This window comes from Cibotium barometz, chromosome 10 (assembly GCF_041138505.1).
Source record: "Cibotium barometz isolate CiBa-2024 chromosome 10, ASM4113850v1, whole genome shotgun sequence".
Classification (NCBI taxonomy): domain Eukaryota; kingdom Viridiplantae; phylum Streptophyta; class Polypodiopsida; order Cyatheales; family Cibotiaceae; genus Cibotium; species Cibotium barometz.
Window position 1 is genome coordinate 59079716 of NC_141055.1, and position 23774 is coordinate 59103489.

Below are 23774 nucleotides of genomic sequence, written 5' to 3' on the forward strand. Positions count from 1 at the left end.
ACAAGCATGGAGGATCTGCTGGGGGGGGAAAGACGTGACATGAAAAATTGATATCTTTAATTTTCAAATTTGTGCATATTTTGATGGTTTCTCAATGATAATAAGGTGGAAGCTTGTCCAAGAAGATTGTGGTGCTCACAATGGAATAATGGCGTGGTGATACGGTGGCTTGGCGGCTACCCTCATAACAGCATTCTATCTTCAAATATAATGGTTTTACTTGATTTAGGGTGCACACATTGTAAATGCCATAAGTATGTTCATAAATACTTTGGTATGGTAGATAGGCTAGTGATGTGGAAAATAAAAGTGGGCCTTCATGCTCACATGGATTTTAATTGTATTATTAATATGGTATTCACCATAAGGCTACAAGTTGGAGAGTGTGGAAGGCATGTGGAGGAGTGTGTAGGTGCATAATTGGGAAAGATTCTTCTAGAATGCTTACATGTGTAAGTGGGATCTCCACCTACATGCCACTTGGACTTGGCTATTATCTCATCACACTTTCAAAGTAAAAAAGTCCTCAATTTTATAATCAATAGAAGACTTAGCCTAAGAGGACAATTGATAATGACATCTACCCTTATGTCACTGAAGGGTTGAAGATTTTTATGTTGTAATTTGTAACAATGGAAGAGAGGGTGATTCTCCACCTATAAAAGGAGCCCTCCTCTCCCTTTCAAATCAAGTAATGAGCCTCCTCAATTTAGCATTTTGTGTCATTACCATTCTCTTATCTTCAAACCCTTATTCAAACACTCTCTTTACATGTGAATGTCTCATTTAGCATTAGCTCCTCATGCTTAACCCAATTTTGGACCTCTTTGATGATTCATGATAAGTGGGATAAGGAGTTATTATCTTGGTGGGCCTGTGACTTCTCAATGTAGCCCTTGCCTTATTGCCGCCCTCCTTTGGAGGTACCAATGGTTTTAGCGGTAAAATGAGCATGTGGAAAGACTTTGGGGACCATAGGTAAATCTTTACTTCATTGATGATCAGAATTTCTCCCAAAGTTGCTAACTTTTAGGCGAATTTTGACAGTTTTATAGTCTTGTAGTAAAATGCTCATAACGTTTCACTCGGTTGCCCGTTTTTGAAAGTTTTTATATAGGCGCAAATCTCTCTTCAAGCTCTACGCAACTATGTAATCCTCTTTTGCACAGTCTATATAGATTTAAAATTACAATTCTCTGTGTATCTCTATTTTTATAGACTTTTGGCTATTATTTCTTCTTAATAAATGATTAATTTCTCTTAATCTCTTAATCAAAAGCTAAATCCCATGTGTCTTATCCTCTTGTAAGTGATTGCTATATTCTTTTACTTGAATATGTTCCATCCAAATCGTCCAATTCGAACGGATGAGCCTTACTAACATTCCCTGTATGTTTCCGTTCACATAATCCCGAGTCGAAAGATTTTCTTCCAACAAAGAATCGCCCTCTTGTTTGGAGTTGCAAGATTGGCAGAAATTCTTGCTTCTCCGGAGCCTTTCATCTTTCCTTCCATGAATTATGATCTCACCTTTGATGTGTATATCTTTATCTTAACCTAGGAGAGAAAGGGAGGTGAGGCGGCTGTGAGGTTTCATACAAGTGTGTTTTGATTCTAAGAAGTGAGCGAAGTCAAAACCCCAACTTTGTGTCACAGTGCATCCACCATGGTGGGTGTAAATGTAGGTCTTGTTACAAAGCCTAGAGTGGAGGTTGGACATCTTATTGGTGTCCATTGTGTTGCCCATAGGGCAGCACTTGCAATCAAAGACACATGTGATCATTTTGTTGAATTTAAATGTGTGTATCAATTTGATAACGTCGGTGAATGATTAGGGGATTCATGTTTGAGAAAGCTGATGGATGTGTTCTTGACAAGGTACTATGAAGTTTTAAAAATTCATGGTGTTCAATGGCTATCGACGAGAGGCAAAGTCATGAGAAGGTAGTTTCTTTTTCTACTTCAACTAGTTATACAAGCTTTCATTTGAATGATTTATATAGATTTTGGTTTTTTTTCTAACTTGACTATTGTTATATATAGGTTGGTGAAAATAACGCCAGTTTTGCTTACTATTTGGAAGAATAAGTACCCAATCATGTATAAGGAGGCTATTATCTTTTAATTGCAATTTGTTATTCACTTATTGGCAAACACATTAAAAGAGGCGAACTTACTAAGTATGAAATTTCAAGAAGATAACGTGTACATAACAACTATAGGAAGAGATGTATATGCCCTAACAAGTCTATTGAGAGAGAGATATTGTGATGAGAAAATGTTTGGCTCAAACTCAGAGTTTATATCTTCTCAGCATTCAACTATTAAACATGGAATTCTTATATTCAAAGATAAAAAAGAAAGAACACACTATCATGTTCTTTAGAATGCATCTCTTCTTACAAGTGGGACATGAGGTGGTGAAAATGATACAATATCATTGGCTAAAGCCTTTGTTGAAAGGCTTATACACAACTTAGAGATGCGGTTTTATAACTTTGCCTTGTTCAATGCTACAAAAATATTCTCACCAAAAAACTATAATAGAGATGAAGATATTCGTCAACAACGGAATTCCTCAAGAGATTTACTAAAAAATTTTGAGTGGGGTTACTCCCTATCATTGATCAAAAGCAATGTGAGTTGGAATTATTTAGATTTGTTTCCACATTATATGAGTCTTATCCATCTTTGGGACTCATTGACAATGCGGATCTGAAGTAGAATGGCAACAGATGTTTCCTGCACTATATAAGTTGTGGCAAATTGTTGTGACATTACCAGCTAGTTTAGCAATATGTGAGAGAGGTTTTTCTAAACAAAACATGATCAAAAGCATAGGAAGATGTTGTTTGGCCTGAAAACTCTTGACATGCTAATGTTCATCTCACTTTCAGCCCCGCACATGTAGATTGGAATGGAATATTTGAGGTGTGGAAAAGTATGACAGAAAGAAGATCTCAAAACCTACATGGGTTGTAATGCTAATTTTCTTCAAATGATTAAAGACATTTTCTCTCTACACCTTTATGTGTATTTATCACTTGGATAGTGTTGAATCATTTTTTTTCAATTCTAATTATTTTTATCAATTGTAAAAAAATTAAAATCTTATATAAGACATGCATATTGATAGAATAAGAATTATGAAACGTTGGAAGGGTATGTAAAAAAATGACCTTTAAAAAAAAGGTAAGGTTTATTTTAGTACTTCTTTCAAGAAGGGTAAAGTATATTTCAGCCCTTCAAAAGAAAAACAAGGGAACATAATTTTTTTATACAAAGACCAACGAGCTGAGTTTTTATCAACTCCATAGATGTGGGGCAAACTCAACTATAATGAAGGCTAGCACTTACAACTAGACTAGCAAAACAATCACTTCCCTATTAAAGCAATGACTAAGAAAGATTAGAATAAATGGTAAATAGCAACTAAGAGCTAAATGATCTACAAAGAAAACGGGCTTTTAAGCTCCCCATTTTTGTGAAACTTATTACTTATAATCCAAAAGTAGAAACATCAAATATATACCTTCTTCGATTCAAAAAACAATAAACTTTGCTTAAAACCTTCTTAAAACAACAATCTTCTTGCACAAGCAAATTGATGAGTTGGCAAGCTTGAGTAATAAAAAGCACGTTTGTTTGAACAAATATGAGAGAATTATATTGGGAACAAAAAAAGGTCATCGACAAAACGTCTCGCTTGACAAAGTTTGTGAAGAAATATAAGACCAATATCAATGGCAACTAAGTGTTTCATAAAATCAAATTCATACATGAAAAGAAAAACAACAAAATTAGTACTCATAGGAATACCAATCGTCTGCTGGTGATGTTCCTAAAGCGTTGGCAGGGAGTAGGATGTTAAGTGGGGATTTCAGATATGGAGTTAAGTTGAGTGCTAACCCCCTTCCTAGGCTAGGTTATCCGTCACTTCACATAATGAAATATAGACTCATTACATCCATTTTTGCCAAGTGGATTCCTATTGAATTGAGGACTAAGGTTTACATTCAATTGGAAAGGGCGTAAGAACTAGTTGCCGCATTGCAGAATGTTGAATGAATGTGGCAGGCAACTCAAAAGGATTTGATGTAGAGGTTAAAGTAGAAGCTTCATGATAAACATTTGGAGTTGATGACATAGTAGAAGCTTTTCTTGACTCCCCCTTTTCTAAGTGATGTAGTAGAGTCCAAGATCTTTTTGGAATCCAAATTTATTGTGGTGGGGGTGGTGATGAGTCAATGATAACTGCTTTTCCTTTTTCAATTCTAGAGATGCAAGAAACAGTTGTGTATGTTCTGAGTGATGTAGTAGAGCTCAAGATCTTTTTGGAATCTAGATTTGTTGTGGTGGGGGTGTTGATGAGCCAATGATAGTCTCTTTTCCTTTTTCAATTCTGGAGATGCGAGAAATGGTTGTGGATGGTTGAACTAGTGGTGAAGTGGGAACTTGGCGAGGTTTTGGTGTGTTACCCTCAAAATAGCCTTGTGCTACAACAGTAGACCTTTGGTATCTACCATGAGGTACCTTTTGGTATCACAAGAATGTTTTGGGTGGTCGAAGACGAGATTTTCTTCTTGATTATTTAGATTTTGTAGGTTGAGGTGGAGGGGAACATTTGGGAACCCATATGAATGTAGGTTTTGGCCTGTAATTCCGGGCCCAGTAGGGTGGTTGGTTCCGTGGCAAAGATTTGGATGTTGAGACTTCATGAACCATGGTGGGTGGATGTGGATGATGGAATGATGGGTTTAGGTGGTAGTTCAATATACCATACAAGAATTTCAAAGCATTTCATACACAAGCTGACCATATCTAAATAATAAGCAACAACAATCACAAAAGGAAAATGATAACATTACCGTGTAGTTTTTTTGATACTTCAATGCTTTCTATGCATAAAGAAGATGAAGAACAAATAATCAAAACTATAAAAGATCAAAATATAAATTAGTATCGAATAACTATTTTGTGTCACAAAATATAAATTAGTATCGAATAACTATTTTGTGTCACAAAGCATAAGGGACATATTTCAAAACAATGTGATGATTTGGATCTTACGTTTTCTCTTAGATCGAATAGTCCATTATCCAACCTTAAATACGGAACATATTTCAAAACAATGTGATGATTTGGATCTTACATTTTCTCTTAGATCGAATTGTTTATTATCCAACCTTAAATACGATCTATAGCTTTGGTGAACTTGGTCTTTCATGTCACAAGCCTCCACAATATCTTTAAGACTTAAGGCAAGTTAAAATAAACTTCACCTCAAAGCTGAACACACTTAAACTTGAAAACTTGTCAAGGAACAAGAAGATGCACAAGGTTGACACCACAAAGCCTTCACAATATCTTTAAGACTTAAGGCAAGTTAAAACAAACTTTACCTCAAAGCTGAACACACTTAAACTTGAAAACTTGTCAAGGAACAAGAAGATGCACAAGGTTGACACCACAACAGAGAGAGCACTAGGGACTGAGATAGCCATGACCGATCCCCCTTGAGGCTTTCTTGTATTACTTGCCCCCTTGGTTAGAGGCCTCGATACCCTGAGTAAAGAATGTAGTGCTTGAGATATCCACAAGGGATCCCTCACTTTCTTTATATAGGCACTAGCAAAAAGCCATTGCTTTATGGGATAAACTCTTACGTAAACACACACACGTGCACTTTTTACATCAAAAAACAAGGGTCACGGGTGCCCTTCTGTTCTCTCTCTACCGACGTTAATACCCCTCTCTCTCTAGCTTTATAAACGCGCGGCTAGCTGAAAACGCGATGATGTCCACACTTATGCCACATCATCATGTCGGTCGTGTTTGGTTGCCATGTCACCCTGCGCTATCCATACCTGGTTGACGTCAACAAGTAGCTTCTGCATTGGCTGCCGTACTATCCGTACACAGAACTGTACATTCACTTCCACATTTTGCGGACTCTATTGAGTAGGGTGTATAGGTGCTTGTGGGACCTCTTTAGGTGGTCATAGGTGATGAAAAACATGTAGAGGGAGAGGAGACACACACACAAGAGCAAACCCTAATGTATTAAGCAAACCCTAACCATAGAGGGAAGCCATCTCCCTTCTCACACAATGCATAAAGCCATAATCCATAATCTACAACACACTACTAATCCATAATCTACAACACACTACATGTGTTGTGTCCACACACTACTAACCCTAGCTAATGTCCACACACTATGACCAACTGGACGCGGTCATTTATGTCTCACACATGTTACTACCTAACATGCTAGCACATAGTGAAACTGGCATAAGCTGACATCAAGCTTGAATCTCAGTTGCCCCTCTCAAGCTCATGATGTACTGCCATAGATGAAGATGTAGATGAGCTTGGGCTATCAAAGCTCTTAACACTCCCCCTCAAGCTCATCCCATGTACTCCCAACATAGTACGGAAGTACTCAAACTTCTCCCTGCTAAGTGGCTTTGTAAAGATGTCGGCCACTTGCTTTAGTCTTCACATATTGCAAATCCACTGTACTATCTAACACTTTCTCTCTGAGAAAATGATAGTGGACCTCTATGTGTTTGGTACGCGCATGAAAAATTGGATTCTTGGCCAACTGTATGCTGCTCATGTTGTCACAATGAATGAGAACCTTGCCATCAATAAGCTCACCCAAATCAGCTAAGAGACTCTTTAACCATACTCCTTCACATGTAGCAATGGCTGCACCCCTGTATTCAGCCTCTATACTAGATAAAGCAACAGTAGGTTGCTTCTCGCTGCTCCAACTCACCACTGCACTTCCAAATGTAAAGGCATAAGCACTAGTAGACCTCTTGTCATACGAGCTACCTGCCCAATCTGTGTCTGTGTAGCTGTGTACATCCAAGCCTTTACCATGCTTATAAAGAAGACCATAATGTGCAGTGGTCTTTACATAGCACATAATGCGTCTCACTGCATCCAAATGAGGTTTTCTGGGGCTTTGCATAAATTGGCTTACTAGCCCCACAGCACAACAAAGATCTGGGGCGTGTGATAGTCATGTAAATAAGACTACCAACCATCTTTCTATACATAGATGGATCATCAAACTCTTCACCAAAATCAGCCCGCAGCTTCACATTCTGCTCCAAAGGTGTACTCATTGGCTTACACCCTATCATCCCATATTTTGCCAACATATCTAATGCATATTGGTGTTGCACTAACCATGTCCCTGCATGGTCTTTGATCACTTCAATCCCAAGAAAATATCTCAATTCGCCCAAGTCTTTCATATCAAACTGCCCACTTAATGCCTTCTTGACATGCATAACATCTGTAGCATGATCTCCTGTGATAATCAAGTCATCCACATAGATGACAAGTAAGACAATCCCATGATCTGTTTTCTTCACATATAGAGTGAAGAATCTGCTGAAGAAACCTGAAATCCAAGGGAGATAAGATATCGACTTATCTTATCACTCCAAGCACGAGGTGCTTGCTTCAAACCATATAATGCTTTCCTTAATCTACATACATGAGTGGGGTACCTCGGGTGTACATATCCTTCTTGCTGTGCCATACAAACTTCCTCTTGTAAATCACCATTTAGAAATGCATTTTCACATCCATTCGATGCATTTCCCAACCATTTACTGCAGCCATAGCAATGACTACTCTCACTGTTCCCATCTTTGCAACTGGACTAAATGTTTCATCATAGTCCAAGCCTTGGGTTTGTGCATAACCCTTAGCTACCAACCGTGCTTTATGGTGCTCAATGGAACCATCTGATTTGCATTTCACCTTATAAACCCATTTGCAACCAATGACATTTTTGCCTTGTGGTAAGGCAACCAAATCCCAAGTTTCATTATGAACCAATGCGTCCATCTCAACGCGTCCATCTCAACATCCATTGCCTTTCCCCATACATGCTTCCCAATAGCTTCTATATAGCATGTAGGTTCCACATGCTTCACCAAAGAGGTCATATATGCGTAATGCATAGAAAAGTCATGATATGTCAACTTGTCAACTGGATACCTAACCCTTTGGGTGGATCACTCTGAACACCTGTCACTCTAGCATGTGGAGGCACATATCTATCCTACCTTGTACGTGGTGTGCGTAAAACTGGTATGCCAAGTTCCTTATCCAAACTTTCTGAACTTGATGACTCATAACTTGTCATGCCAATTCCTTCAACCTTCTTTTCCCCTTTATCCACAGCACTACTCCCAGTGCTCACACTCTCATGTCTCAAGCATCCTGACCCTGGACGTATAGTGCTACTCTTAGACTCTGCTGGCCCAGACATAGAAATAGAACTTGCTTGTGGCAAGTTCACATGCACATCAGCATCAATGGAATCAATGACACCCTCATCCTTTGCCTTGTACCAACTAGCAAGTTCATCAAACACCACATCTTATGAGATAACCACTTACCTAATTTGTGGATTGTAACATTTATATGCCTTGTGATCCTGTGCATACCCAACAAAAATGCACTTTTCTGCCTTAGGATCCAATTTCTTCCTTCTCTCATCTGGCACATGCACATAAGCTATGCTACCAAACACTTTGAGGTGTCCAATGTCTGGCCTAAAACCTGTAAGACGCATCTCTGGCATACTTCCATGTATGGCTACTGGCGGGTGTCTTATTATATACACCACTGTGGCACACGCTTCTGCCCAATAATAGTTTGGCATGCTCTTTTCATTGAGCATTGCCCTGGCCACATCACAAATGACTCTATTTTTCCTCTCAGCATGCAACACCATTTTGCTGAGGTGCGTACCTGCAAGTTAATTGCCTTCTTATGCCATGCTTTCTCAAGAAATTCTCAAAAGCATGTGAGGTGTATTCACCACCTCCATCTGTCCTCAAACATTTTATCTAAGAGCCATATTGCTTCTCTACAAAAGCTTTAAAGTCCATAAACTTTCCCAACACTTCACTTTTCTCTCTGAGAAAGTAAATCCAAGTCATTCTGCTGAAATCATCAATGAATGTCACATAATACAAGCTGCATTTAATAGATGGGTTTTGTGCAAGACCCTATACATCACTATGAACTATCTCAAGTGGCCTCCTACTCATGTTGCCTTCTTTAGGAAATGGCAACCTTGCTTGCTTTCCAAACTGGCAACCATCACAGACATGCATATTCCCATCATACTTGAATCTAGGCAGTCCACTAACAATGCCTCTTGCATGCATGTTCTTTAACCTTTGTATGTTCACATGTCCAATCCTTTTATGCCACATGTCAATGTCCTGTACCACATTTCGGATTTTAGAGAACATGGCTGATTTCAACTTAGGAATCCCAGCATCCAACTTAAATAACCTGCCTTCTTTCTTGCCTTTGGCAATGACTCTACATCCATTTTTGAAATCCTCAACGAAGCAACCATGCTTGTTGAAACGAACCTGTAAACCCTGTTCCACCATTTGACCAACTGAGGCCAAACTTTTTGTAATAGAAGGCACATACAAGACATCTGCCATAGACTTTGTTTCACCATTATGCATCACCAATCATCTCCTGTCTCCACATAGCCTTTCACATCCATTGGCTTCATATGCTCAAACCATTCACCATGACAAGTCATATGGTTTAATGCTCCAGGGTCCATGTACCAAGTGTCATCACACTGTCACCATTTGTCATCATAGATCCCACGACATGTTTCATGGCAAACAAGTGATTTGCGCTGCCATCATTACTGCTTGATGCAAAATTTCTACCATTTGCATAATTTCTACCATGTTATGCATAATGTCCACCATGTTGTGCATAATGTCCACCATGTTGTGCTCTACCCCTTCTCAAATCATTTTGTTTGCGGCGGTAACAATCACGTGCCATATGACTCAAACTTCCCACAGTAATGGCATTCCACATTTTGCATAGATGCTTGTTGGCCTTGCCAACAGCCTCTTCCAAGAGGATTACCTCTGCCTCTCTGAGGTGTATATCCACGACCACCTCTGGCACCATATGTAGGTTGAAAATTCTTTGCCGGTGACCTATTCTACCATCCACGACCATTACCACGACCTCGTGATGCAAATCTCGCCCTACCTCTAAATCCCCTTTGTGAATAGAAAGCCTGATTTCTGCCATTATCATCATGGCAAGTAGATGCATCATGAAAAGAGTCACTGAGTTTGATTTCCTCAACAAGCAAGAGTGAAACCAACTCATTAAAATCTGGTAAACCTGTACTCCGAACAGAAATAGATGTATCAAAAGACTTGTACTCCTTGCCAAGACCACGCAAGGCAATGTCTACCAAATTATCATTAGGCATGGGGGAATTGATAGTTGCCAATGTATCTACATACTTCTTTATCTCTTGTGCTGCATAATCATGAATACTCCTTCCTTTTCGCTTCACATTATGAATCTGTTGTCTCAACTGAGACTTACGAGCGCTAGTATCTGTATCAAACAGCTTTACCAATGTATCCCATGCATCCTTGGGATTATCAGCATCATGTATATATATGTGTTGGAATTAGGGTTGCAAGAAAGCACACAAAGCTTGGAGAAGAAGAAGCAAGAATGCACACAAAACAAAGTGTATTAGATTGTGTCAATGTACAAAAGATAAGTTAGCCCTAGAAGGATGGGCGTATATACAAGCCGGGGGAAAAAACCTCCTAAAGAGGGAAAAAGTGCCCAGGCGGTCCTAAGTGTGTTCACACACATCACTGCCTATATATATATGGCAACAAATCCCCCCTGGGAGTGATGGTGTGAACGAGAGCTGGCACTCATGTATAGGGGAGTGCCATGCCCGAAGTAGATCAGTCCACAAAGGGGAGCAAGCCCAAAGCTTTGCGGAAAGCTTCGAAGTTCTCACGAGAAAGCGCCTTTGTGAAAAGATCGGCGAGGTTGTCCTGTGTTGGCACATAGGCCAAGCTGATCTCTCCTGCTGAGAGTCTCTCCCTGACATAGTGATAATGCACCTCAATGTGCTTTGTGCGAGCATGAAAAATTGGGTTTCTCGCAACTGCCAATGCGCTCTGACTGTCAATGAAGATAGAGGTGGCAGACTCCTGTCCAACACCCAAGTCAGCCATAAGTCGTCTGAGCCACACACACTCAACCGTAGCTGTGAAAGCTGCCCTGTACTTAGCTTCACAAAACTAGAAGTGGCCACAGTAGGTTGCTTCTTGCTCAACCAAGATATGCATGAGCTACCGAGCATGAAACAAAAACCACTTGTGGACACTCTTGTGTCATAGCAACCAGCCCAATCTGAGTCCGAAAAAGCATGTAAATCTGGCGGCAATGATCCCCCCTTGGGATAAAACAACTCAAGATGTATGGTGCCACTCAAGTAGCGAAAGATGCGTTTAACTGCCTTCCAATGTTGAGACCCTGGGCTATACATAAACCTGCTCACCTGTGAGACTGCAAACTGAATGTCCGGCCTCATAATGCATACATAAATGAGACAACCAACAGCTGTCTGATAGAGTGTGACATCAAAGTGATCTCCAGCATCATGAAGACTCAACTTCAAACCTGTCTCCATTGGAGTAGCAATAGGCTTGCAGTCTTCAAGGCCAAATCTCCGCAACAATGTCTCAATATACTTTGTTTGACACAAAGCAATACCTTCATCACACTGCTTAAATTGTATCCCCAAATAATGATGCAAATGTCCCAAATCTGACATCTCAAAAGAGGCATCAAATCAGCCTTAAAATCAGCAATATGACTCTCATTTGGTCCTGTGAGCAGCATGTCATCAACATATAGAGCAATGATTAGATGTACATCATCCACACATTTAACATACAAAGTGCTTTCTGTTGGACTATTCTGAAAACCATGTGCAGTCAAATATGCATGTATCTTTTCATACCAAGCTCGTGGAGCTTGCTTTAAACCATATAAAGCCTTTTTCAACCTGCACACTTTGTTTTCCTGCCCTCTTTGAACAAAACCACGAGGCTGCAATACATACACCTCCTCATGCAAATCTCCATTCAAGAACGCAGTCTTTATGTCCAACTGATGTACATTCCAACCATTATGAGCTGCCAATGCACAAATGCTACGAATGGTAGTCATACGACAAGTGGGAGCAAAGGTCTCATCAAAATCAATGCCCTTTTCTTGAGCATAACCTTTTGCAACAAGTCTAGCCTTATAGCGATCAACACTGCCATCTGGCTTTCGTTTCAACTTAAAAACCCACTTACATCCAATGGCCTTTTTACCAATAGGCAAATTACACAAAGACCATGTACCATTCTTCATTATAGCATCATATTCACTTTGCATTGCAGCCAACCAATTTTTTGATTTTTGTGCCTCATCAAATGAAAGAGGTTCTTCCTCTTCACACATACTAGACACAGCCAAAGCATAACAATTTGATGCATAAGAGGCATGCTGAAAACCTGAACGAGTACGACTAGATATAGGTGCATCAATTTTACTGTCACGCAAGGTTTGCACCAGCCATTTAGGCATACCTCTAGCCTGCTCATTTTCAACCCTATCCTCAGAAATTACATCTTGTAAATTTGCATCAGAAATAGGCTGATCTATGATGTCGTTTGAAATCTGCATAGGCTGAATATTTACCTCATTAGGACTTACATTTGAATTCCCACCTGTAAACAGAGGCAACAATGTATCAAATACATCCCGTGAGCTCACACCTGTCTCTTTGGTACATGATAACAAAGGTTGCACAGCATCTTCCACAAAAACAACATCTCGACTAGTCAAGATACGCTTTGACTACGGATGATACAATCTGTAACCCTTGTTCTCAGCACTGTAGCCAACAAAAATGCATTTGACAGCCTTATCATCCAATTTTCTACGTTGTTGCACAGGCACTAAAGCATAGGTGTTAGATATCCGTAACGCCGCTACGGGCGTTACCACAAGAGGGGATGGCTTCTGGCTCACCACCCAGCCATAGAGGAAGAATGAGGATTGCCCCTCATCCCCCAGGCTATATAGTGTGTGGCCTGCCGTCCACACTAGCCTGGCCGCCCATGACTCCGCATGGGCGTCCTCTCCCACTGAACCCCAGACATGGCCATCCGGTCTGCCGTCGGTCACAGGCATTACAGCCTACGTGACATTACCCCCCCTTAAGAAGAGTTTTCGTCCTCGAAAACAAACTGGGAAAACCTTTTGGAAATTGCACTACGGCGTTCCTAGGTAGCTACCTCCTTATCCCTATCTGTCCATTTAACAAGTACCTCCTGGTACACTTTATGTCGGGTTTGTCTGTCATGATACTATAGAATCTTTTCAGGTTCATGTAGTATCTTTGGTGGCTCTATCAAGTCCACCAAAATCTTTGAAGAAACTGCGTTCTCTAACCCGTGAACTGATTTCTTCAGTTTACTAACATGGAAGACAGGATGGACTTGAGAACTCTCCGATAACTCAAGTTTATATGCTACGTCCCCAATCTTCTTAAGGATTTTAAAAGGACCACAATATCTCGGAGAAAGTTTATTACACTTTCCCGTTTTCATGGTTTCTGACTGCGCAAGAACCTTGAGGAATACAAAGTCACCTTCTGCAAAGGTCACCTTTCTTCGTCCTTTATCCACATAAGTTTTAGCACGATCCTGAGCACTACAAATGCTCTCACGTGCCGCTCTGAGCATATCATTCATATCTTCAAGGAAATCCTTGACAGATTGAATCTTCTCCTTTTCTAGGCCTACAGCCATCGGAGATCTTGGCTGGAATCCATACATTAACATGAATGGTGTAAATCCAGTCGCTGAGTGTTTGGAGCTCTGCACTATATGCAACTGCCTAGAAGATTTACCATCTTTTTTGGGCTCGTTGCCACTCGTGCTGGCTTTAGGTTTTGGACACTCAGCCTTCGTGTGCCCTACTTCATTGCAATTAAAGCAGCGATTTTCCTTTCGCGCTTTAATATATTGCTCTTTCTTTTAGATTTCGATGTCTCTTTTCTTCCTGGATGGTCGCGGTTTTTTAGACCAATGACCATCCTGTCCTTCCTGGTCCTTCCTATCCCCTTGTTTCTCACTGCGGAACCCTTTTCTTTTGAGGCCTGACCTCCTCTTTTCACTACCCTCGGCCCTGCTAGAACCACCACGCGCACTACGGCGCTTGATGTCATCAAATATCTGTGCATATTGAATTGCCTCTGCTAAGTCTTTAGGCTGTAAGGGCTCTACATACTCAAGGTAATCATCTTTGAGGCCTCTCTTAAAGCCTCGCAATGTCTGGAATGCATCGATTCCCTTTAGCTTGAGTACCAGCTCCCTGTAGTTTGAGATGTAATGAGTTAGGGATTTGTTCTCCATCGAGCACTTGTCCCATAACTCTTAGCTTCTCTCTGCCTCATTAACAGGCAAAAATTCTTTTCGAAACATCGTTTCAAATTTCGTCCAAGTGGCAGGGCGAGTTGTCAAACTCATCCACCACTTGTACGCTTTGCCGGTTAATGAGAGGCTAGCCTTTACGGGCTGTATACGGCTAGGTTGCTGTCGCAGCGCATGCAAATCTTACCACTTCGCTAGAAACATATTGACTGAGTCCTTGTTTCTCTCCTTTTCCTCGTCACCAAAACTAGGCGGCTTTAAGTTTTTTAATAACGACGAAGCTGTCGCTACGGACGGCCCCGCAGGCGCATCGGCCTGTACTCCTGCAACCACTGGCGAGGCTACGCTCACCCGTGCTATAGGAGCTCGGCTACCACGAGGAGTCGGAGTACTAGCCGAGGCGGCTGTCTGTGCATCTAACCGTGTGGAGATGCTCTGTAGCATCGTGACTAAATCAGCCTGGACTTTACCCATAGTGTTCAGTTTGGCATTAAGATATTTAAACAGTCCACTAGAGAGCTCCGTCTCTGTCAAGACATCAGCAGGGTCCAATAGGTCATAATCATCGTCGTCGTACTCCAAGAGGTCCTCCTCGGTCCCCTCGGCGACGTCAGTGTTCATGTCCTTTGGCTCATCGGCCAAAAAGGGGTCATCAGCCAATGCGGCCACTGCAGGCTCGCTGGGTCCTAGGGCGGGGTCAATAGACGAGGAGGGCGCTGGTGGATCACGCGTGATCGACGAGCGCACTCCGGACCGAACAACGGTCGGGCGTGTACGGCCTGACAATTCGGTCAGGGTCAAACCCACGACCGAGGACAAGAGACTGGAAAAACCTAGAGAAGTAGAAGGCGGTGGGGACACACTACGCCTAGCAGACATCTTTAATTCTTGCAAAAAAAATAATGCGAGAACTCGAAAATTACTAAAAAAAGACGCTAATAAAATGAGCAGTGGTGGTGAGAGAATAATAGTCACCCCCCTTTACGGTTGCCTGTCGATTTTTGTTGCGCTGCGAGCCTCTACAAGGATGCTACTCCGGGATTCTCCGATCCGAGAGAAAAAAATAATGCCTGCAACTCATAACAAAAATAAAAATGATCGAGAGGCTGTGCGTTGCCGTGATTATTTCTTGCAGGGATTATCCCTCCTCCCCAGCCGAGAGAGAGGATTTGTTTGAATTTAGTTCATTTTTAATTTCATTAAAAATGAATAATGAAATATGTATTAAAAAAATAAATATTTCTTTTTCTTTTTTCTTTTTTCTTTTCGTCTCGCTGGTGGCCGTTGATGGCTGGCCGGCCCCTAGCTTGGTTGGCATTGTGGCTGCTTTGGCCGCCGTCGCCTGGCTGGCCTGGCTGGCTGGCCGCCTGGCCCCCCTCAGACGGCGCTCACGCAAAGTCAACCATAGAGTTCACGCAGACTTACAATGGCGCACAAAATGGCGCAAATGGGTGCTCTCGCCCCACATCATGCGTTTCAGTTTTCTTTCGTGGGGGGCTGGCTGGTCTTCGCCCCTCCATGCAGAGTTTGTTTAGCATTTCAGCTACTAGTCTTGGGCTGGTTTTCGCCCCATTTAGCATTTCAGTTACTAGTCCTGGGCTGGTTTTCGCCCCCCACCCCCACACACAGTCGTGTTTCAATAGCTTTCGTGGGGCTGGTCTGCGCCCCCCCACCCCCACACAAAGGATTCAACGATTTCTTTCGCAGCCATTCAACGCAGAGAGAAAAAAAAACAAAACGAAAATTGCTTTTGCTTACCTGCGTGGAGATTTGCTGTGTGTGACGGGGGGAGAGAGAGAGAGAGAGAGAGAGAGAGAGAGAGAGAGAGAGAGAGAGAGAGAGAGAGAGAGTTCTTCCCTTCAAAATCTTGGCCGCCTCCCTCCACACACTCCCTTGTGGAGATAAGGGTGAGAAGATGAATGGTTGAAAACCATTGAGTGGGCTCTGATCCCCCGTTCACGCGCGGACTCTGACGATCCCGTCGAACCACGCTCTGATACCAGTGTTAGATATCCGTAACGCCGCTACGGGCATTACCACAAGAGGGGACGGCTTCTGGCTCACCATCCAGCCATAGAGGAAGAATGAGGATTGCCCCTCATCCCCCAGGCTATATAGTGTGTGGCCTGTCGTCCACACTAGCCTGGTCGCCCATGACTCCGCATGGGCGTCCTCTCCCACTGAACCCCGGACATGGCCATCCGGTCTGCCGTCGATCACAGGCATTACAGCCTACGTGACAATAGGCCAAGCAACCAAAGACACACAAGTGACTAATAGAAGGCTTCCTGCCATGCCAAGCTTCGTATGGAGTAATAGACTGCAAGGCCTTAGTGGGACACCTGTTGAGTACATATGTAGCACACATGACAGCCTCAAGCCAAAATGCATGTGGCAAAGCTTGGCTCTTGACCATACATCGTGCCATCTCCATAAGTGACCTGTTTTTTCTCTCAGCAATACCATTTTGCTGAGGGGTATACGGCACTGTACATTGGTGTTTTATCCCACGAGTAGCCAGAAATGCATCAAACTCTTTAGACATGTACTCCCCCCCTCGATCAGAACAGAGGGTGCCCACATTACAATTGGATACATTTTCAACCATAAGCAAAAACTGTTCGAAGCACAAAAACACTTCGGACTTTGCCTTCAGTGGATATACCCATGCATGCCTTGAGTAATCATCAATGAAAGTCATGAAGTACAAGTGTTTACCAAATGACGGAGTTTGCATAGGCCCACATACATCACTATGTACAAGTTACAATTTGCAAGTAGCCCACATAGAACCATCCTTTGGAAACGCAGAACGCTGCATTTTGCCCAAAATACAGCCTTCACAAACATGTTTCAATGGTGCCTCAAGAGGGGGCAATGAAGCACCCATATCAAATTTCTGCAAACACAGCAAACTAGCAAAGTTCAGATGACCAAAACGAGCATGCCATAGTTTTGCATCTGAAACTGCCTTTTCATCAGAAACTGCATTTGCTTAATCTTCCACACACTTGTCATAAGAATTGAGCCTATACAGCCCACGAAACAAGGTGCCAGATGCAATAATCGTATCACCAGAAGTCAAATCATGAACAATACATCTGTCATCCCACAAACTTGACTACAAGTCCAAGTCTAGCAAGCGCAGAGATAGACAATAGATTCTTCTTTATCCTTGGCACATACAAAGCATCTGAAAGTGTGAAAGCTCTGCCATTTGCAGCAGTAAGCATAATTTTACCAACGCCCTTCACTGGGTAAGAAGCATTATTGGCACATGTGACGGTATTCCCATTAGAGACAGCCTCAAGACAAGTGAACATATCACGATGCGAGGTAATGTGCTTTGTAGCACCACTGTCAAAATACCATACATTAGAGTCAACAGAAACTGCCAAACATGCATCATGTACAGATGGGTCATACTGGCAATACACGCTAAACGCCCATTCTGTATCCTACACAACATTTGCAGAATCTGCATTTGTAGAAGCATCCGCTATTGTAGCTGCATTTGACTCTTTCTTCTTTGCCTCTTTAGCCTTTAGCTTAGGGCAATTCTTAATGACATGATTATTTGCCTTACAATAGTTGCACCTGGTCTTTTTCTTGCCTTTATCAAGAGCCCTGCATAATCTTCAATTCTAGCTCTTTACGCAGGTAAGAGATTTTTGCCTCGTTTACGACCTGCATACTAGAATATCCCAAGCATGTTTTGCTGTTTTAGCTGAACGAATATGTGGGGTGATGTTACATTTGACAGAAAGTGCAATCAAGGCATGAGCCTGCGCATCTTTACCATCCCAACGAGCTTGTTCAGCAGTGGGTAAAATAGCAGCCACAGTAGAGCTGCTAGAACCTGCAACATCCTCAACAGATCCTACATCCACAGAACCTGGACGTACATCCATACCCTGCACAATGTTCCACACTCCTTTTGCAACCAAAACATGCTGCATCATGTATGCCCAAAGTGGGTAGTTGCTGTCTCCATCCAATTTGTCATCATCAGCAGATAACATGCGAAATACATCATTGCTGTTATCAGCCATGGCCACTGCTGAAACTGATGCAAAAGCTATCTGTAATAAAGCAAAGATTGAACAGAAAACAACTTGTGCTATGTAGCACGGTCCACAATAGAACACATATGCCTGTTTTGCAGAAAACTGCACTGTCAAAATTTTTGCAGAAAATGAAGAAAACACCTGTGTAGAACTTGAAATGCAAAAACGGAGCCCGAAACGACCTCAGATGCGATTTCTGAGAACGCAAAACCCTACGGGCTAATTTGCAGAGTTTAGGGATCTGCAAGCGCTCGTGAAAGCTCACCTCAATTGGAGAACGTGAGTCGGAGGGTGCCAGCGGCATAGCCCTGGGAGCCGATGCCTGCTCTGATACCAATTGTTGGAATTAGGGTTGCAGGAAAGCACACAAAGCTTGGAGAAGAAGAAGTAGGAATGCACACAACACAAAGTGTATTAGATTGTGTCAATGTACAAAAGATAAGTTAGCCCTAGAAGGATGGGCGTATATACAAGCCGGGGAAAAAAACCTCCTAAAGAGGGAAAAAGTACCCCGGCGGTTCTAAGTGTGTTCACACACATCACTGCCTATATATATATGGCAACAATATGAGTATAGCATCTGAGATACATATAGACAAGTAATGCAAAACTTTGTATGCTCTCTCTGACCATTGCTTATGAGCTACAACCTGTTGTTGTGTAGGTTGTCGGGGTAGTTCCGGCTTTGGCTCCGCACCTGTAACAAGGTTCCAAAAACATTTTCCCTTCAGAAAGCTTTTAATCCTGTACTTCCATGCCTGGAAGTTCTTTCTATCCAATTTTTCACCCACAATCTGTACTGGGTTGTCTGACATATTTGCTCAATGCAAATGCACCTTCCGCACATATCCAATTCTATAAACGAGCCTTCCTTAGCTCAACCACACTCTAATAAGTGTTTCAGATACTCCAAAGTACTCAACGAACTTCACTGTTGATGTAAAAAATCAAACTGATTGCATTCAGATTGAACTGGCATACGCAGTCCTCCAAAGTACCCTGTTCTGGCGCGCTTTTTCAAGGCTTCAGATTGCAATGTAGTGGTTCAATCAAGTGTGGATAACTTGCATTGACACCTAAACAAGCTCAATGTTGCATATCAACACCAACCAAGGTGTGTACATACCAAAATTATCAAATCCCCTTCTCTGTTTTGAGAAAAACCAGTAAAACCAAGAAAAACCAGTAAAGTAAAAGTGCTCTAATTCCTTTGATTCTTGTCCAAATTGAGAGACCAGGCATTCATTAGCTTAGCAATGATGTCTACTAACTTCATGTAAAAGGAATTAGACCAATTATTTAAGTTGAAAGAGTAATTAGTCAATTAATGACCCTCTGTTTCACTAATCACTATAGATAGCTTGTTTAATCAGCTCATAATCAGCTCCATAATGCATAATTGCTCCAACCAACCACATAGCAACCTTCTCAAGTATGTGTAAAACAAAATTGCTAAGCAAATTGTGAATTTAATCAATCACCAAACTAGCATTTGATCTCCAATTTTTAAAATATTAAAAAATCTGCTCTGTTTCTTCCCTACAAGCTATGCCGCCTGTTGTAGGGGAGGATTGAGTGGTTTCTTGTGATAATTGAGGGCATATATAGTTATCCAACACTCCAAGGCATGTGCACAATCCACCAATTGCTTTATTTTTGCAAGAGACCAGCTCCAATTTCATCCACAATGGACCTCACTTCTCTGTTTTTGTGAGGGCTTCAAAACAGTGAATTCCAATCACTTAAATGCATCATCTTTGCTTCATATTCAATGTAGGGCTTGCACATGAGTTGCCAATACATTCCCATTTGTCAGATACATGATTCTTTGTCAGATTTGCAACCATTTGCCTCATACATTCACCACACTCAAGCTTCAATGGAGAGCTTGCGAAATAGAATTTTTCTTTGCTTTGGGCAACTCAAATCTGGTGTTGTTTGTGTTTTTGCACCTGCAATCCGCTCAAGGATATTTAGTCGTCCTTACCCGATAGGCCAAGCTCTCAGATTTGTTGAAAATCGGTGTGCTCCAAGCTTCACAGCTCCAATGACAAGCTTCACACCTTCTTCTCCCTCTTCTCTCACTCACTCATCATAAACCCTAATAGAGAGCACCAAGCTCTGATACCATGATGAAAAATAGGTAGAGGAAAAGGAGACACACACAGGAGCAAACCCTAACCATAGAAGGAAGCCATCTCCCTTCTCACACGATGCATAAAGTCATAATCTATAATTTACAACACACTACATGTGTTGTGTCCACACACTACTAACCCTAGCTAATGTCCACACACTATGATCAACTGGACGTGGTTATTTATGTCTCACACATGTTACTACCTAACATGCCAGCATATAGTGCAACTGGCATAAGTTGACATCAAGCTTGAATCTCAACAATAGGTCTATAGCCTAGCCTTTTTTAGGGTTTGGGAACAAAGATGGTATAGATAATGATGATAATGGTGGTGATGCACTTGCCTCCATGTCTAGTATCTTCTTTGTTGATGTAGATAACCATAGTTTCCCTCCACTGTCATCCCCAACTTGGGCAGCTTTATCCTCCTTGCCATTCTAGAAGCATTATATGAGAGATTATATCATAGTCACAAGAAACTACCATTTCAGTCCCTAGAAACACGTTTCTCCGTTTTGTGACCCCATTATTTCCATGGCCGTTTCTTGTTTTCCAAGTCATAGTGTCATAAGAAATGGCCTTTTCCACCCCTAAAAACTCCTTTCCCCGTTTCCATTCCTCGAACGTTTTCGTTCCCGTTTCTTGTTTCTGGTGACTATGGATTATATAAGAGAGGATGTGCGTGTTCTTCTTCCTGAGTCTTGGGATATATAAGTATACCCTTCCCATGTCCTGTGTTGTACCTATATATCCTTAGCTCACAACATGTCACCCATTAAGATGTCAACAACCACATGCATATGCATACACAGTATGAGGCCACATGTAGACTCCACATACAGGCAATAGGCATACCCTAGAACGTCAGGATAGCCCTTTACTCAAGTCCGACCTCTCGGAGTGGCTGATCAGACCAACCCTGCAGTCTACGGGAAGTATTTCATCCATGGTATAGACCAATACTCTCTATGGGCTGGCTAGACCCACATAGTCTCTCTATACAAGTCCGCCGGCTCCTGCATAGCCTCGGATCCTTTGATGGGCAACTCCCATCCCTAAGTTGGATAAACTTTGATGAATAAAACATCCTTTTAATCCATGATTAAGTAAAGCAAAAGACATAAGCAAAACTTAATCCCTTTATTAATCTTGATGCCAAAATATGCTTTAGCACAGAGCCATTCCATGAGGAAATTTTCAGACGGCGCAAGAACCACAGTAGCAGCACATTGCTGCTTCGAAATCTTGACCCTGTACCGCAGTAGTGTTTCCAGGTCGTCCTGCTCGTCTCTCCAGCTTGCCAGTGCATTGGCTTCATCGATGAAGGTGCTGCTTGGAACCCCCCCCTTGCCTAGTTTAGGTAGAGCTGACATGTAGCTTTCAAATGCTTCCATCACCCTAGTCAATAATGCATTGGGCCAGCTGGCTCTGCTCCTTTTTGCCAAAGCCACATGGGAGTCATGCCATCGGAGTCCACCTTAAAAAAAGGACACGATATTCTCAAAGAGGACAGCACACACTGACGATTTGAATTCCAGGGATCTGAAAAAGCTGTGGGCCATGTTTGTGGCGGACTCATGTTGCTCCCTCAACGCAGATCCACCAGCACTTATGTACCCTGAGCGCGAAAAGGACTTCAAAATTTCGCCCTACCCGTTTGCAGATGATGTTAAATGAGTCTGCAAATGAACTTAGGCAGAAAACAAAGCCCCATCTTACCCGGTGCCATTCGCTTTCGAAGTCCAAGAGTATATCTAAATTTATACTGCTCCAGTCACACCATCTGACAGTTTGGCCGAGTGGTCTAAGGCGTTGGATTTAGGCTCCAATCCGAAAGGGCGTGGGTTCAAATCCCACAGCTGTCAGTAGCATATTTTTCCCCTTTGCCCTACACCACTATTTTTCTTTTCTTTTTTTTGGATCAATAATTATTATTTATATTACCTGTAACTATTCAAAAGCTGTCATACAATCAAGACCAGATTACCACTTACTACTGTTTCTCCACCTCATTCAAAATTTTACATAAGAACTCCTAGCTTTCATCCTCTAACAAAAAGCAGGATTGTTCCCAAGAAATCTAATACCCCAAAATTAGGCAAGCCTCCATCATAGCTTCTGTAGTGCAGCCACGAGGGGATTGTTTTTCCAGCATTCCCCCTTTCTTGGACCAAACTTTAACAATGGGTTTGCTTCCAACTGGGTTTTCAATAAAAGCTACAAATGTATGATCAGTTTTTTTTTCTTAAAGTTTTTGGACCAAACTTAGGAGGCCTTTTCTTCCCACCCCAACATCTCACTGCAAACAATCCAAAATTAGGGGTATATCCTTAGTATGTTTGAACCTTACCAAGAATCAGGGCAACATTCAGAGCATATTCCTTTGCAGATTCTGAATCAACAAATCCATCTCAGGACATCTAATTTTATTCACATTACACACAGACCAGCACATGGACACATGTTTATGCATCAGCTTTGAATCTTGCAAGCATGTACATACTGCCCTCATAAATACAATTGCATTCCTGCTAGACCAGATTTCCCATAGGATGCAAGCTTTGATAATATTAAACACCATCCCAATGTGTTCATCACTAACTGACCATTTACCAAGGATCCAGTCCCTCCAATATGTTTGCATACCCAGACTCTTCTCTATCCATTTAGACATTTTGAACCAGGTACCCCTAATTGCTCGACATTCCCAAAACACATGTTTGCCATCTTCAATTGATGACCTACACCTAGGGCAGATGCCACTATAGATATTTCTCCTTTGGAGTTTAGAGCTAATAGGTAATGCCCACATGCAAACCTTCTACAAAAAGACTTGGAACTTCCTAGGGATCTGGCAATCCTAGATCAAATTCCATCTCTTTTTCCAACTGGAAGAGCTCCACTTTACATTCCAGATTTTATTGCAATACAGCACATTGGCATCCCCATTTCTCATTAATGCATAAATGTCTCTGGCTTTGACATCCTTAAGTTTGACACCATTGAGCCAAGTCCAATCCTTGATCCAAATAGAGGTGTCAGTAGCTGTGGAGCATAATTCCCTATGAAGCACCTCCAAAACCTGAGCCCTCAGATCTCTTTCCCTCCTAACTAGTTGATATTCCACAGATAACTGGTTCACATCTTTCCACCCTGCCAAATCCCTATCCCAGCAGTCAACTAGATGCCTAATGCCTTTATTGTTGAGACTCTTTGCAACAGATGTATCAA

General features: G+C 41.8%; 1 non-coding gene across 1 annotated transcript; it reads left to right on the top strand.

The window, feature by feature from the left end:
* The first annotated feature begins 22328 nt into the window (after window positions 1-22328).
* On the top strand, window positions 22329-22408 carry TRNAL-UAG (transfer RNA leucine (anticodon UAG)). Its single transcript has one exon. It is a non-coding gene; the product is annotated as a tRNA-Leu (tRNA).
* The last annotated feature ends 1366 nt before the right edge of the window (window positions 22409-23774 follow it).